Source organism: Lactuca sativa, chromosome 3, assembly GCF_002870075.4.
Source record: "Lactuca sativa cultivar Salinas chromosome 3, Lsat_Salinas_v11, whole genome shotgun sequence".
Classification (NCBI taxonomy): domain Eukaryota; kingdom Viridiplantae; phylum Streptophyta; class Magnoliopsida; order Asterales; family Asteraceae; genus Lactuca; species Lactuca sativa.
The window spans coordinates 302,737,379-302,754,328 of NC_056625.2; positions in this window are offsets into that span (position 1 = coordinate 302,737,379).

Genomic DNA, 16,950 nt, shown 5'->3' on the forward strand with positions numbered 1-16,950 from the left:
CTTCTTCTTCACGGTACTAAACAGACACTTGGTTATCGAAAGGATGGTCTGTCTAAACCGGATGTACCAATTGATCATATCATTGAAGTACTTGATGTCATCAGCCGAATTGTCCTTACACCGCTTGACGATTGATAGGACGTGCTCCAAGCAAGTTGTGGTGTAGAGGTGCTTGTCAGCTAACGCAAACAGACATTTCTGTCCTTCGGCTCTGGTGAACATCACAGAGTTTCGCCTCGAATCTATCTTGCCCATTTGCATTTGATTCAGATCACTGGCCGATCCCACAGGCTTGACTTTCGGTTTCTTCTTAAAAACTGTGGCAACCTCCTGATCCATTAGGGCCACCTCCATGATATAGCATGCCAGCATCCTTTTGACATGGTCTAAGATGGGACCATAATCGGCTTCGTTTGTCAGCAGGATATTGTACAAGACTATCCAATCATGAGGGTTCAGATTGGGCAGATCCGCCAGAGAGATCATGTGAGCAGTTCTTGTAGATCTTCGGATAAGCTTGAACTTGACGTTTGTGAATCTCCCCACGGCAAAAGGCTTCATCACCCGAACATTGACAATCTTCTGGGCGCTCCATATAAGGTATTGAGGGCGAGTGGCCTCCAGGTAGAAGTCAATGAGCTCCCTGTCAAGCTCATCGTTCGGATGCGGGACTTCAAAGATGTTGGAGAAGGCGTGGAAGATGAACGCCTTTCGAGTCAGTGGCATATCGAACTGCGAATCGATGGTGTTGTTCAGTCGAACGATATCACCGGCTTGAGCCATAGTATGCTTGGAGTCTCTATGGCCTCTTTTATCAAACGATCCCTGGTCCAGGCAGGGAAGAGCAGCTTTCGGCTCTCAAGGAGATCGTGGGCTTCTTTTTGCTTTCGTTCGGCTTCTTCAGCCTCACGCGCCACACGACTGGCATCACCTTCAGCATTGCGACTGTTTTTCCGTTTCAACAAGTCGGCAATGGTGTCCTTGTCTTCATCTTCATCTTCATCTTCATCTCCTCCCTCTGCTATGTTTTTGCCTTTGTTCTTCACACCCGAACCCGAGGCATGACCAGTTGGGGGTGGTTCGGTTGTGTGAGTAGGTTTGGAGGAAGGAGGTGGTTTCGATCCTTTCTTCTCATCTCCCCCTTGTTTCGGAATGGACACGAAACTCGGCAGACCTTCAATTTTGCTTAAGAGGTCCATGGCCGGGGAGAGCTTTTCAGCGAGGGTGCGCCTCACCGAATGATTAAGGATGGGGTCGTGTGCTTCCAGGATGTTGGATAGAGTGGCGTGGACATCCGAAACACACGTCTTTATGACTTCCCTCTCGGATCGAAGAGCTTCCAATTGTTGTTCGGAGTTGGAAAGCTGCGTGCTCTTGACCTTTAGGGCAGTTGTTTTACTCGCCAGAACGTCCATCAGAGAGTTCTTTGCCGCAAGATCCACTTGAAGTTTTGCCAGACGGGCATCGATGGAGGCACGGAGTGCCGAGTTGTCGTCGCTGAGAGTTTGTCGGAGGGTAGCGAACGAAGTCAACTCCGTCGAGACTAACTTGGCCAATTGCTGAACAATCGGTTCCAGAGTTGTCTTTATGACATTGGCGCTTTCCTGCAGAGACTTCAGCAGGTCAGAAGCGTCGGAGAATAGTTTATCGACTTTTTCGGTCGCAGCCACACAGGCTTGGGTGGAGGCGTCTATCGCAGCAGTTGCTGAGGCCACTGAGTCATGTTGAGCCCTGAAGAAGGCATCAACTATCTTCTGAAGGGCAACTTCAGATAAGGATGACTGCTAGTTGGAAGAGGAGGCGAGAAGTTGATCAACCTTCTCGTTAAGCTCGCGGAGATGCTTCTTTGTCACTGGAGCATCATCCTCCTCATCACTCTGAACTTGAAACGGACTATAGTAGACCGAATCAAAGTTCATATGTTCACCACCAAGGTATTGATCATCGCCATCGGAGGCGTCTTCTGGAGATTGAGGTGGTGGTGAAGGTGGGGGTGTTGTGGGTTTGGTTGGTTCAGGTTGAGTGGGTGGGGGTTAGTTTCGGGTGGTGGTGGTGTATGGGTTTCGGTTTGTGGAGGTTCGGTTACGGGAGGGGTTTCAGTTACAGGTGGTGTTTCGGTTGATGTGGTGAATATGGGTGGGGGTATAGGGAATGAGGTTGGTGGTATAGTAGGGTTTATGGTGGGAATGGAAATAGGTATTGTGGGTGGAGGGGAAGGAACTGGGGATTGGTGAAGTTCCATCTCCGGGGTTGGTGAGCGAGGGGGTGTGTTACCTCGCTGAGGAGATTCGTCTCCTTGGGATCCCTCAGAGTCCGAACTCCCACCTTCGGATTCACTTGAAGAGGAGGGTATTAGGAGCTTTCGCTTCGGTTGAGTCTTCCTCCTTTTCGGTTGTGGGGATGAAGCAGGTTTCTGTTGTTTACGCTTCTTTGGAGAAGGTCCCATTGGAGCTTTGGACACTTGCTTTCCCTTGTCACCCTTTTTGCCCCTGGCCACCGGTTTGTCGGCATCATGAATTGATCGCAGCATGTCCGGTGTCAGTTCCCTCGGACCAGTTTGGCGAAACTCCTTGATCGTTCTGATCAATCTGCTATCTGCTGGCACATCGGCATACATCGACTCCGGGATAGAGCCAATGAAGGAGAATTTCGATGCATCGGATACGATGATCTTCTTGGTATGAAAGGTACCAATAGAAGACATCGGTGCACCGTCGACTGTGGGAACGTTAAACTTGTCCATAGCCCATCTGGTGATCAAGATCCAGAACCGGGCCAGTGACACCTCGGAGTGTCGGGAAGAGGAAGAGAGGCACTGAATCAGTTGTTGCCAAAGGACAAATCCATAGTCCAGATTGATCCCGTTGTACACCCCATACATAATTGACAGGAAAAGACGACTGGCCCCGTCCGATCCTGAGCTCCTTTCTGACAGTCCCTTGAAGAGAACTGTAAATAACCCATTCCACTGGGGCGGTAGGCAGGACTTCTTGAACCTTGCGACGGAGGTAAGAACTTCGGTGTAGCCCATGTTGTAGAACATGTTGTAGAGCATACCAACCGGAATTGTCTCCGGGTGAACACGCGATGGGTCAGCAGCAAACCCAAGCATGGTGCAGAAGCGGGGACGAGAAATCGACGTCTTGTGTTCCGCCACTTCGAAAAAGACCCTGTCGAGGGCCTTGTCATAGTAAGCCGTTGCGTAGACCTGAGATAAGGCTACCATTGGCACCGTTTCAATCCGTGACAGTGCAGGAGCAAGCTGGGAGTATTTGAGACACTCGATGACCGGCGACATATAGGAATCATAGGCCAGTGGGTTGAGATCAATCACCAGGCATTGCTGAGGTCGGATGGGAAGAATCTGAGAAGTAGCATGGACGGAAGAGGATTCAGCTATTGTTGCAGGTTTGGAGAAGGAGATAACCGGGAGAGAGTTTGGAAGTATTTTTGCTTTGGAAATTATGGGGCAGTAAAGAGGTAAAAGGTGGTGTTGATGGGTTTTTATAGTAGGTGATAGGAGAGAGAAAAATCGTTTCAAATCTCTTATGGAAATACGAAACGGGTTTTTTGGAGTGACTGATTGGTGACAGTTGGGACGTGCGATGATCACGTAGGAGAGAGAGTGTCAGATTCCTAGGATCACGCCGCCCAATAAGCGCCGGTTCAGAGAAAGAAATCGTTTCCATTTCCACACGCGCCTGTAACTTCAGAGATATGACGCTTCGATATTGCACACGCGTCCTCAAGTGTCAGAAAAAGCGCGGCCGTTTCAAATTCACGCGCCCTCCTTTGTACCGTCGTTTGAATTTCTATCCTTTTAACTCCCGCCGAGTCAGCAACTTTTTGTCTTATCCCCTTTTAAACGGTTGTTTCCAATTAATGATCCACGTGGCTAATTTTTTACCACAACTTCATTTGTAACCATCCAGTAAATATCCAGCCTGTAAAATAATTAGTAACGGAATTTTTGAAAATCTTGGATTTTCGTGCAAAGAGTGTAGAAAATAAATAAAGAAGTAAAGCAACTCTTTTTAGGATAATCTGTGATGTCAATAATGACACGAAACTGATGATCCCGGGCACGAATCTCTTCCTTCAAGGTCAAGAAAGACCTCAAAGTGTTAGTGTGGAATCCCGTTGAATTACGATCAAACATTCATTAATAAATGTTGAAAGGCTGCTTTTAATAAGGCAAATTAAGGGTGGTTTCGTTGTGACTCAACAGTTCAATTCTTGATATAAGAACGAATGTGAACAAAGTACTTGTGAGACCATTGTAGTCTGTTGAACAAGTAGGTTTGAGTTGATTTTGTAGTGGCTTGGATTAATATGAAATCTCAGATAAAAATTTAAAACTGGATCCCTTGGGAAGAAATGTCATGGTGTGTAACAATTTCATTGGAACCACGCAAAAAGAAAAGAGATTGAGATTTCATGAAGGTACATTCGTCAATTCATTGGTGAAAACTTGATCAAGTTAATTGATCATCGTCAATTCGTTGGTGTTGAATTTTGGGTTTCACTCAGCTCGTAGTGGCACGAAGCTAAGATCATAAACACAGGTGTTGTGTAACCATAAACCTCAGTGGTAGTTTCTGAGAGTCTCAAGGATTACAGTGATGAAACGAATGTTATGGAGAAGTGTAATGGGGATGGTGAAAGAAGACATAGTACCTCTGTTGCGAACAAAAGGACCAAGCAGGAGACTCTGAACTCGTGTGAGAAAAGAGTGAGGTAGCTCACGATTAGAACAAATGAGTTAGCCTTATTGGGAAGACAAGGTTTGTCTATACCAGGTCATGAAGGCTACTATTCAAAATCTTATGAGGCTTGGGACACATACAGCAGCATGCTTCTAGGGACACTTAAGTAATTTATCAAATATATCCTCATGAACAAACGAGCACAAAAAGAAAAATGAAAGAAAATATTTTTGGAGTTTTTGAAATTTATATAAAAAAAAATAATAAAAATAAATAATAATAAAAAAAATTAAAAATAAGACCTAAAAAAAATTATAAAAGAGTAAAAAAAAAAAAAAAAAAAACTTGGAAAAAGATTGAAAAACCGAACCCAAGCGTTCGGTTGGTTTCGGTTGGAAAAAGTTGAAAAACCGAACCCGAACCTTCGGTTGGTTTCGGTTCAGGAAAATTTTGAAAAACCGAACCCGAACCTTCGGTTGGTTTCGGTTCTTGAAAAATTTGAAAAACCGAACCCGAACCTTCTGGAGGTTTCGGTTCTTGAAAATTTTGAAAAACCGAACCCGAACCTTCTGGAGGTTTCGGTTTTGGAAAATTTTAAGAAACCAAGGAGTTTAGATATGCAATAAAAAAAAACTTTTTACATAAAGAAAAACAAATTTTGCACAAGAAATATACAACACAGAAAAACTACCTTTGAAGTAATGAGCGAGTGAAATGGTTGAACCGAACCCGAACGTTCGGTTGGTTTCGCTTCTTACGTTTGAGATTGAGAGGTAGTGTGAGGTGCTGACTCTGATTCCATCATTCCTAGCCCTTGCAATATTTTATTGAACGATGCTTCTGGAAGAGCTTTGGTAAAGACGTCAGCCAGTTGATCAGTGGTTCTTACGAAGTGAACTTCGACATTTCCATCTTCCACATGATCTTTGATGAAGTGATACCTCAGTGCTATGTGTTTGGTTTTAGAGTGTTGCACCGGGTTATGACAGATCCTAATTGCACTTTCAGAGTCACAATATAGAGGGATCTTCTTCATATTGAGTCCATAGTCTCGAAGTTGACTCTGGATCCAAATCACTTGTGATGTGCAGGATGCAGCGGCAATGTATTCCGCTTCAGCAGTAGACAACGACACACATGTTTGTTTCTTGGATTGCCAGCTGACCAATTTCCCATCAAGAAATTGACAGCCACCTGTTGTGCTTTTGCGGTCGAGTCCACATCCTCCAAGGTCAGCATCAGAATACGCTTGAACGAAGAAGCCTGAATTGGATGGATACCATAGACCTAAGGAGGCGGTTCGCTTGAGATAGCGTAGGATGTTCTTCACTGCCAGCATGTGAGGTTCGCGTGGGTTAGCCTGAAATCGAGCATAATAACATACATAAAACATGATATCAGGCCTGCTAGCAGTTAGATACATTAGTGAGCCAATCATTTGACGATAGAGCGTGATGTCGACAGCCGGTTTATCGAGTGAAGGGGTAAGTTTGGTGCCGAATGCCATTGGGACTTTGACTTTTGAGTCTCCCATCATGCCAAACTTTGCTAGGAGAGTCTTCGTGTAAGCTTCCTGATTGATAAAGATGCCTTCGGGTCCCTGTCTTATATTTAAACCAAGGAAAAAGTTAATAGGACCCATTGAGCTCATTTCAAACTTAGTCTCCATCAACTTTCTGAATTCAGCTGTTAAGCTGGGATTTGTAGAGCCAAAGATGATGTCATCGACATAAATTTGAACTATCATAAGGTGGTTACCTTCCTTTTTGCGAAAGAAGGTTGGGTCAACCGAACCTTGTTTGAATTTGGACATCTTTAAAAATTTTGTAAGCGTTTCATACCAGGCCCTCGGAGCTTGTTTGAGGCCGTACACAGCTTTATCCAGAATATAGCAATGATTTGGATACTTTTCGTTCACGAACCTAGGAGGTTGCTCCACATACACAGTTTCTTCAAGTTCTCCATTGAGAAATGCACACTTGACGTCCATTTGGAAGACCTCAAAGTTTTTGTGAGCAGCATAGGCCAAAAATATTCTAACCGATTCTAGCCTAGCTACTGGAGCGAACGTCTCTTCGTAATCTATCCCTTCCTCCTGACAGTATCCCTTGACAACCAGACGAGCCTTGTTCCTTATGACATTACCTTCCTTGTCCATTTTGTTTCTAAAAACCCATTTGAGACCAACAACTGAAGCATCCGGAGGAGTTGGAATGAGCCGCCAGACTTTGTTCCTTTCGAACTCGTTCAGTTCGTCTTGCATTGCTTGAACCCAATCAGAGTGATCGAGGGCAGTGTTCACTGTCTTCGGTTCAACTTTTGATACAAATGAGTTAAACATACAAAACTCAACCTTTGAGAATAAGGATGTCTGTTTTGCCTTCAGTTGAGATCGGGTCAGAACCTTTTCAGATACATTACCAACTACTTGAGAGATAGGATGATCTCTGGTCCATTTTGTAAGAGGAGGGTAATTCGGATCGAAGGTTGGATCTAGTTCAGCGTTGATCATCTCTTCTGGCTCAGATTGACTATCAAAATCAAGCATCATATCATCATGCTCCCCCTCAATTGATGAGTCTTGAGAAACATGAGGTTCAGGGGTTTCTTGCGGTGCTGGACTTTCAGGCATTGAAGCACCTTCGTTTGGAGGAGCACCTTCGGTTGGAGAGGTACCTTCGGTTGGTGAAGGACCTTCGGGTGAAGTGGTAGAGCTTTGCTCCCCCTCGACATGAGAACTTGGCTCCCCCTCGACTGAAGCATTGTTGGTTGGAGAGTCATCAGTGGGCGATTCTCCTTCATGCATTCTTCTTGCAGCATCTTCGACAATCTGCTTCATATGATCTATTTTGTTGTCAGCTGCACCTACTTCGGAGAGAGAAGCTTTTTCCGGTTCATCAAAGAGTTCCAGAAATTTCTCGTACAAATTGGCGATTGAGACTGTGACTTGGCCAGTTTGAGGAAATATTTCCCCGGCAGTGTCATCTATTGCCTGTAGCTTCTTGACGTAGTTATCGTCGAAGGTCACATAGTATGTCTCTTCAATCCTTCTTGATCGTTCGTTTAGGACCCTGTACGCCTTGGATGTGAGTGAGTACCCCAGAAAAATTCCCTCGTCGGCTTTGACATCAAACTTTTTGTGGTGTTCTTTAGAGTTAAAGATGAAACACCTTGAGCCAAAAACGTGGAAAACTTTCACATTGGGCTTTCTGTTGTTTAATATCTCATATGGTGTGAGCGTGAATCGCTTGTTGAGATAGGACCTGTTTTGTGTATAACAAGCAGCAGAAATAGCGTCAGCCCAAAAATAAAGAGGTAAGGAAGCAAAACTTAACATAGTTCGGGCAGCTTCACACAGTGATCGGTTTCGTCTTTCGACTATCCCGTTCTGCTGTGGTGTGTAGGGAGCCGAGAAATTATGGCTAATTCCCTTTTCTGCAAGAAACTCTTCAAACTCCCTGTTCTTGAATTTGAGACCATTGTCGCTCCTGATGTTGCGAACGACCTTCTTGAGCTGGACTTCAATTTGCTTGATAAACACTTTCAGCTTTTGAGTCGCTTCAGATTTGAGTTTTAGACAGAACACCCATCTAAATCGAGAGAAGTCATCAACAATAACAAGAATGTACTTGCTACCACCGATGCTTTCAATAGATGAAGGACCACACAAATCGATATGAAGCAATTCGAGTGGTTCAACAACTTTTGTGTTAATTACGGATGGGTGACTTTGACGACTTTGCTTTCCCATTTCGCATGCAGCACATAAATGTTCTCTGTCAAACTTGAGCAATGGAAGACCCCTAACGTGACCTCCAGTGACAAGTCGGTTGATATCTTTGAAATTGAGATGAGAGAGTCTTCTGTGCCACAACCAGCTTTCGTCGGATTGAGCTTTTGATAGCAAACATATGGTTGGGTTTCCTTTGATGGGTTTCATGTTCAGAGGAAACATTTCACCCTTTCGCTCTGACTTCAGAATCACTTTCTTTGTCTTTTTCTCTATGATTTCAGAACCTTCATCATCGAATGAAACTTTGAGACCTGTACCTCCGACAAGTTGAGATACACTGATGAGGTTGTGTTGAAGTCCTTCCACATAGGCCACCTTCCTTATGGTAAAATCACCATTCGTTATCATCCCATATCCCTTTATAGTGCCGAAAGAGTTATTTCCAAACTTAACGTTACCACCATTTGCAAGAGATCTGTATTCCCTGAGCTCCTCTTTCCTCCCTGTCATGTGATGCGAGCAGCCACTGTCGATGTACCATTCTTCGTCAAACTACTCGTCACTTATAACCTGCAAAAATTAAGCAGATTTAGGAACCCAAAGTTTCTTGGGTCCATGTGAGATTTTCATGGGAACGGGAATAGTAAGAGAGATGTCAACTAGATATGTTCTTTTAATTAGAGTTGTTTCATCTTTCTTTTTAATGGTGTAGACTTTTATTTTGTTAGGATTGGGTTTGTTCGCTTTGAACTCAGGTTTGGATTCATTGACCTTTTGCTTTCCCTTCTGTTCAGCTGAAGAATGAGGTTTTTGAGGGCAAGCGGGATTAGTTTTGGAACTAGATGGAGATGAATGAGTGGAAGTCGAAGAACGAGAAGAATTAGAATGAGAGGAGTTGGATGGGGAGGACTTCCTGGCTGATGACTTTAGGTGACCCTTTTGCTTTTGATCATTAGAGGGGCGGACCTTCGAGTCTTGTTCTCTTTTGACTTCAGAGCCGAACCTCTGCATTCGGTTGGAGTTGTTCTTGGAACCGAACCTTCGGTTTCGGTTGAAATCCTTTTCAGAATCGAACCTTGGCTTTCGGTTAGTGGAACTTTCAGGCTTTCGTACAGGATTGTTTTCATACTTCAGATTCTTGTCCTTGTGTGTATAGTATGCGTTCTGGGAGTGCCAGAATTGTTTCCTTTCAGAAAGATTTTTCCTGTATCTTTGGTTCCTCTCTATCTTCTTATCCCTCATCTGCTTAGGTTGATGATGAACGTTCGCTCTTGTTTTTGCTGTCACTTTGACTGATTCCTTTTGAACATCAGGAGTTTTTCTTTGAGCAGAGGGAACAGATGAAATATCTGAAGAAGATTCAGTTTGCCCTGAGGAAGTGGAAGGAGTATCTGATGAAGTTTCGCTTCGAGCTGTAGGTGTTGAAGGAATGTCTTCATTTGCTAAACGATCCTCCTCTTGAGGAATTTCTTTCGTACCACTTGTACTTGGTTGACTGAAATTATCAGGCTTGTTCAAGGGTTCAGGTATGTATCTCCCTTTTCTCATCCAAGAGTTTCTTTCAGATAGGCCGACGGTTTCGTTTCCATTATCAATAGGAGCTTCCCAGAAATACTCATCACAGCCATCAGCATTGTCTTCGTCAACAATAGCTGTGAGTTCAGCTGTTTGATGTTCGGTTACTCCAGTCACCTTGTATACTTGATTTGGAGTGGTCCTGACCTTTTGATACACAACAGCCTTTTCTACTAATTTCGGGGACTTTTGTTGGGACAATCTAGCGAATTCCATAGAGTTTTCAGAAATAAGATTTTTGTGGTTTTCAGTTTCGCTTTTAACAAATTCTGAGCAGTCAACCGTATCCTCCACAGAAATTTCACTCATGTTTTCGTCCTCGTTAAGCTCAGATGCATTTTCAACATCGATTTTGTTTTCTAAGCTAACGTTGGCGTTTAGAGAGTCAAATTTTTGCATGGTTTCGGTTCTCAGTTTAAGTCTGTCATTTTCGTCCAAAAGATTTTTGAGCATGTCCTTGTGGTCTTTGGACTTAATGAAGGACTCAATTTTGTCCAGTCCATACATATAGGTCGGATTGACATCATCAGACGATATTACACTCTCACAATTGTAGGCTTCGGCATCGATTTCATCCTCCTTAAATTCTAGAAAGGGCAAAATCATGCGATGGATCTTTTGGCCTATCTCACAATCCAAGTGAAGTTGAGTAATATTGGAATATAAACGTTTAGCTATTAAACAAAAAACATTTGGTTGTTTTAACAATTTCAAATTGTCTCTCTGCAAATAAATGTTTTCGTCTTTAACTTTAATTAATTCCGACTCTTTTAACTCAATCCACATTCGCCGCTCCTCACTCTTCGACGCCGCCCTGCTTAATTGATCAGTCAGGTTAGAATTGGTGACTCGAGTTTGAGTTAGGCTACTATCTAAATGAGAAATTCTTGTATTAATATTTTTTAGTTCTTTCTCGTAAGAGGATGGTGGTACTTTGGATGAAATAAAGGCAGATTGTACCTTCTTTATCAGTTCATCGAGTTCATTGAACTGCTGGCTGAGTGGTTTGGCCGTAAAGCACATATCCTCCTGCACCTTCGGTCCATTGCTTCCTCCATCGGTGTTGTATCCCCTCATTTGAGACACTTCAGTTACCATGAAGCATTTTCCCCCACTGCTTTCCTCCTTAGCCACATATGCCTTTCCATGAGTAGGCTTCCTCACTTCTTCGTCTTCTGAGTCTGTAGACCAAACTTCAGTGCTACCGAACTCATCATCATTGACCGAACCCTGCACAATAATAGCATTAATAGAAGGGTTAGCGGTAGACTTCTTCTTTCTCAACTCATCCAATCTCTTCTGCAGCACAACTTCCTCATCATTTCCATTGTCCTTTTCAGCCATCTTCTTAAGAACACAGTCCTTAGCGTAGTGGTTCTTGCCACCACAATAGAAACAGCTTACTCCGGAATCGCCATCTGCTTTCGGTTCCTTTTTGGGCTCCTCAGCTTTCGGTTCATTGTTTGCTTTTTTTGAGCTGTAACTCCCCTGCCAGTTTCGGTTTTTGTTGATGGGGAATCTCTTCTTTATGAACCTCTTAGGATTGGATACCATCATGGCATAATCCTCAGTTGAGAGGTCATATTCTTCCAAGTTGAGCTCTTCATCCTCCACCACAGCTTTACTTTTAGATACGAGGGCCAACGAACCAAGACTGGAGACAACATTCTTCTCTTGAACCACAATCTTCTCTTGGGACTTTAGAATACCCACCAGTTTCGCCAAAGAATATGATTTAAACTGTTCATGGGCTTTGACTGTGGAAACAACTGTTCTCCATTCAAATCGCAGTCCATTCAAGAAAGTAACCTTTTGTTCGATGAGCTTCCTTTCAATGTCGTATTTGATCATCTTGCTGAGAAGATGATTGAAGCGATCAAACGTCTGGGTCACAGTTTCTTCGGCCCCTTGCCTGAATTCACCAAATTCTGATAGAAGCAAGGTTTGGATGGAATGTTCAAGATCTTCGTCTGTGGAATACAGTTCGCGAAGTCTATCCCACACTTCCTTCGCCGTAGTGCATGAACTGACCAGCCTGAATGTGTCGGACTGAAGGGCGAATCTGATCAACCTAAGTGCCTTAATATTGCACTGGAGTTTGTCTTTTTCATCTTGAGCGATATTCGTCACGTCCTTGAGCAGATCATTGTACTCTTTTTGCGTCTTAATGATTCTAGATGTCGTAGAATGAGAAAACGGTCCACTGATGATGGCTTCCCATATGAGATAACCATTGTCCTCCGATCCAATCACATAATCTTCGAAATGATGCGCCCATACTTCATAGTCATGGGTGTACAAGATTGGAATCTTTGTCGTCGAACCGATGCTGTTGGAAATATTAATAGGGTTTGATTGTGTTGCGTCCATAATGATCGTAAAAACCTGTTCAAAGATCAGACTCGTAATAAAGCTGATTAGGGCAAAATAATAAATACTAAGATACGTCAATTAAGATGACGGCTCAATAAATATCAAAGATTGCGGAAAAACCCTAATGGAAATCTTTTTCACAGAAAAGATGTGTATCGATTACACAGTCTCCCGCTCTGATACCAATTGATGGGATTAAAAAAACAACTTTTAATCTATGAAGATCGATTAGATCTTGAACAAGTATATGAATATGAAACAGCAAGAACACAATATTAAAAACAAAGCAGAACGCAATATTAAGAACAAAACAGCTTGAATCAATCGTGTTGAATGATTAAATAAAATCCTTAGAAGAGCTCGATTAAGAACATCAACTGTAAAGGATTGGAAGATTACAAGAACGATTACTGGAAAATATTGTACTCTTGATTAATCGCTATATCGATAATCTCTAGAATCTTAACCTAATATGCATGCAAGCATTAACTTAAATACTATACATAAAAGGCTCTCGGTTGGACAGGCCCAAACTGGAGAATAAAAGGCTAATCTAACGAGCCCAAAAGACGCAACATCTAATAGAACTTCAGCCCAACAGAGTCTCTGATATTTTGTGTTGTATTTCAGAGACATTATGGTTGGGACATGCCATAGACCTGAGACCAGTGGAGTGAGTGATGAGGAGCTCCGCCAGATGATCCACGAGGACGTGGATGCGGCGATCTACGTAGAGATACCAAAGATGTTTGGTTCTATTAAGACCACCCTGATGTTGGATTAATGTCTAAGTCCATAACTATAATTGGTGAGACTTGACCCGACCCGGCATGGTCCATTTGGGTTGCATACCATCATGCACTTGGATAGACTATAATGAGAGAAATAAGACACTTATGGTTATTAATATATTATAAGTTCTAGTATATTAATAATAAGAATAATAAGATTATTTAATTAGTATTGATCAAGAATTAATCTGGGATTAATTAAGTGATCAAAAGAAGACTAATTAAATATATGGGTTGATTGTGTAAATCATCCATACTTGTATAGTGGGCTAATGCTCCATGGATTATCTAGTTGGGCCAAAACCCATATGATGCTCCATGGATGCTCCATGGTGTATTTGAACCCATGGATCCAAGGAAATGGAAAGTCATGACAATTAGGGTTTGCCCTAATTGTAACACTATATAAAGATCTTATTCTTGACAAAATTGGCAACTAGTATTATTCTAGAGAGGGTTAGCCGATTTCATGAGTTGTAAAATTCTCTCAAGTTATTCTAAGTGTTTTGATGATTGTGATTCCATTTGAGGTGTCACACTTGGGGCACTAGGCACTCAAGCTTCATGAAGACTTTCTACATGAAAAAGGTATGTATTCTATCTTGTTATATTCCTTGTTTTATATGCTAGATTAGGATAATACCTTGGAAGTTCTTATTTGCATGTATAATAGAGAAAACATAGATCCAAGGTATTTAGGGTTGCATGTACACTTAGGAGTGTTAGAATGCTCAAAAGCCAACAGTGGTATCAGAGCCTAGGCTTGCTTTCTCTTATACTTGTAATTAAAAGTTGAAAAAAGTCGAAAACTTGCTGTCTGACGAATGGACTCGGCGAGTCCATGGGGGGGACTCGGCGAGTTCATGTGTATCTTCAACCTACTCGGCGAGTAGGTTCATGCAACTCGGCGAGTAGGGTCGACAGAGTGCAGATTTTCAACTTTAGTTGCTGGAAATGGATTGGAAACATTACCCTAAACTGTTTTGGTACTTGAAAACTTGTTTTAGCTGGTGTAATGTTTTTGCTAATTCATTTACAACAACTAGTTATCAAAATTACAAAGTTTAATGTGATTTTGATTCTTGAAAGTGTTCATATTCATGTTCTTGTTCTTATGAAGTTTAGATGATCATAGGAATTATTTGTAAGCTATATGGTAGTTTAATTCTTTATCATAATGTGTTTTAATGGAGTCCATAACTTGTCCTCAAGTTATGGAAAACCAAAAGTCTCTTGGATTAAAAAAACCATTAAAAGAACACAAGAGTTAGAAAAAATGAAAAGTCCTCATTTTATTACTCTATTAAACTCATAAGTTACAAGAAATGAAAACTTTTGAATAGTTTCAAAACTTGCCCTCAAGTTTTGGAATTTGTAAAGTTTTCACTTATGAATACTTTAATTCCAAGTTAGCCCTTAGAATTTTAAAAGTTAAAATTCAACCCTTATACTTTATAATATTATAAGTTAATAATATATATATATGTATAAGAGTAAAGTCAGTCTTACCGCTAGTACGCCTCATTCACGAAGCCGGTCTATAAGGTGGGTATAAGGTTGTTGCCTATAAAATGGCAACTTAATGGGTGTCCACTCTCACCCACCGCTTGCTTGACTGGTGGAGGGTCGTTAGCCGAACGGGTTTGACAGGACTAGAATTCTCCCTTCATTAAAAGTATTAATGATAATACTAAGTAACTAAACTCTTAATAATACCCAATCTTAGTTACTTAGGAAAAATGTGAATAAGGTGCTAATCCATGAAATTACACTTTACACTTTGTGTAAGTCGTTAGTGGAGTGTGTGTGGTTAACCGGCACACTAACTTGGACTTAACAAGGTAGGTAAAGGGTGACTTAATATTTATCATAGTATCGATGGAGCGTGTGTGGTTAACCGGCACATCGATTGAGGGGTAATTTATTAAGGGTACCAAGTGATTTGCATGGTTACTTCACACCTTGTTTTGTGATCCTCGGCATCCCAGTCACAAAACCTAAAGGGCACACTCGAGATTGAAACATGCCTTTGAAAAGTTCAATGAATCTCAAAGATCTAGGAGTTTCAAAACCAATTAAAACCTAATAATACATTTCGTTTATCTTGGTGGAAATTGGTGAATCGTCATTCACCTACCTTCAAATATTTTATAGCTTGGATTACGGCATACCTCTTCTAAGTTATAAAATAGTTTGTTGGGTCCTAGCCTTAATATTTCATATTGGGTGTCATATTAAGGACTTAAGATCAACTATCTTGAATATCTCCCAAAAGATGTCTGGTTTAGACACTTATGATCTTCCCAAATCTCTTGAAACAAGGTTTCCTAATGAAGATGATGTCCCATGGATATCATACTTCTTTCTCCTCCTCTAATTATTCTCCCTAACCCACAAGTTCTTGAAAAGTTTAAGGTCACTCAAGCCCTATTGGCAAGGCAAGGTCTAGGTGTGAGCACATCTTGGAGATGTAGTCACATATTGACAAGCCGGGAGAGTTGGGTGTCAAAGTCTTGAGAATGTTGCTGGTTCAATCACTTTCTAAGTCACATAGTGAGTTCCTTTGGGACACCTATGAAACAGACTATGACAAGACCCTTAATGATCTTATCTATTTGTTAAGATCAACTTCCTTAATACTTGATGGACATTGACAATAGTGACACAGGAAATCCAGTAAAGCATTCTCTTCCCAATGGAAAGGGATCGGCCATAGTCAATTCGGTTGACCAAATGGTAAAGAGAAAAGCTAAGTCTGTGATAGTCCTGTGTGTCTTTATCAAAGGGTCCATATGTTTATATTGCCAAAGAAAGGGGCATTGGTTGCGAAGCTGCCAAATTTACCTAAGGAGGTTAAAGTCAATAAGTTTGACTCTACTTCAGGTAAAGTCCACTATCTAACTCTGCTAAGTTTCTATTCTGAGATTCCTGATACATGATGTGACTGGGTCACATGGTGATGTTTTAAGAATCAAAGAAAAGTGAAGAAACTTAAAGAAAGAATATGCTGAATCTGATGGCGTAGATGGATTTCTATCGCATAGTTTGAAGATCGGATTCTTGAGCAACTTCTTAGGAGTTATGAGATATTGCTTAGGAATAGATAACAACAAGTTTTCATATGGATTGTAAGGATAAGTTTTTCCGCAAAGTTTTAAAATAAAAGAAATTTTTTTTGATTTTATTTATTTTAAAATATCCTTACAATGGCTTTTGAGGAAAAATTGTTGCTTATATGATTCCATTAAGAGCAAGAGTGGAAATATGAAATTGATTCTTTCATTTGTGGTAATGTCTAGATTTACCAAGTAAGGAAAGATTCTCATCACCCAAGTTTCAATTGGACCGGAACTTGGAATCATGCAAGTTGTATAGCATGATGAATGAGAACTTTCAAGTTTTGGAAAATTAAGACTAATTACTCGGCCACATGGATGTGTGAGTCAAGTAAAGGACTAAGGGATCGAGTACACATTCTTGTGCACTGATTAAGTCCACCACAAAAGATTGATAAGACTATTCGTCATAGTTTACTAAAGCTCAGTAAATATGATTATACTTACAAGCTTAAGTGTAACTCTGAGACATTGGAAAAGGTTCCAATGTATGGCAGGGCGAATAAGAAGAATCAAATTAGGCAGAAGGATAAAAGTTTCTCATATCTGAAAAGATGGGAGAGTACTTTAGTATCAGTTTTGTGATCATCTTAATGATTAAGAAACCATATCAAAATTAGTTATCTAAGGAAATCTTAGTGCATTCTTATGACTAA